The sequence below is a fragment of the Galeopterus variegatus genome, unplaced genomic scaffold (assembly GCF_000696425.1).
Source record: "Galeopterus variegatus unplaced genomic scaffold, G_variegatus-3.0.2 Scaffold3586, whole genome shotgun sequence".
In the NCBI taxonomy this organism is placed as follows: domain Eukaryota; kingdom Metazoa; phylum Chordata; class Mammalia; order Dermoptera; family Cynocephalidae; genus Galeopterus; species Galeopterus variegatus.
In genome coordinates this window covers 264,587-265,165 of record NW_007729697.1, presented here as the reverse complement: position 1 = coordinate 265,165, position 579 = coordinate 264,587, and positions in this window count along the sequence as shown.

Below are 579 nucleotides of genomic sequence, written 5' to 3'. Positions count from 1 at the left end.
TGTTGCCGGTCACAAAAAAAGACAAAAAGGAAAAAAAAAAGAAAGAGCTTTTAATCACCATCACAATACATTTAGGTTTGATCCAGTAAGCAGTGGGGAATAATATCAGGTTAAGTGTTGATTGGAGATTTATTTGGTAGAAAACTAGGTAACAGAGTTTATTGAGTGAGATAGCAATAGAAAAAACAAACAAAAACAAAAACGTAACTCAGTCCTCTCCCCAAATTGAACCTGGAATAGCATGTGTGCATTAAAAAGGCTCTTTGGATTCTTAGCTGGGGCCTATGTTAACAGTTTAATGCCTTCTCCAGATGCCTTTCAGGTAATCTCAGGTGCCTCCAAAAAAAGTGCTTTCCTGAACATTGCTTCTTTCTGATTTTTTAATCTCAAAATTGTAGAAAGTTCATTCCTTGGATGGTGGAAAGGTGATTGCATTTTTGATTTCCTAATCCTTCTCTTTGAAATATTTGACTTTCGGGCCGGCCCGGTGGCGCACTGCTACAGTGCGCCGCTTGGGAAGCGCGGTGGCGCTCCCGCCAAGGGTTCGGATCCCACATACAGACCGGCTGCTCACTGGCT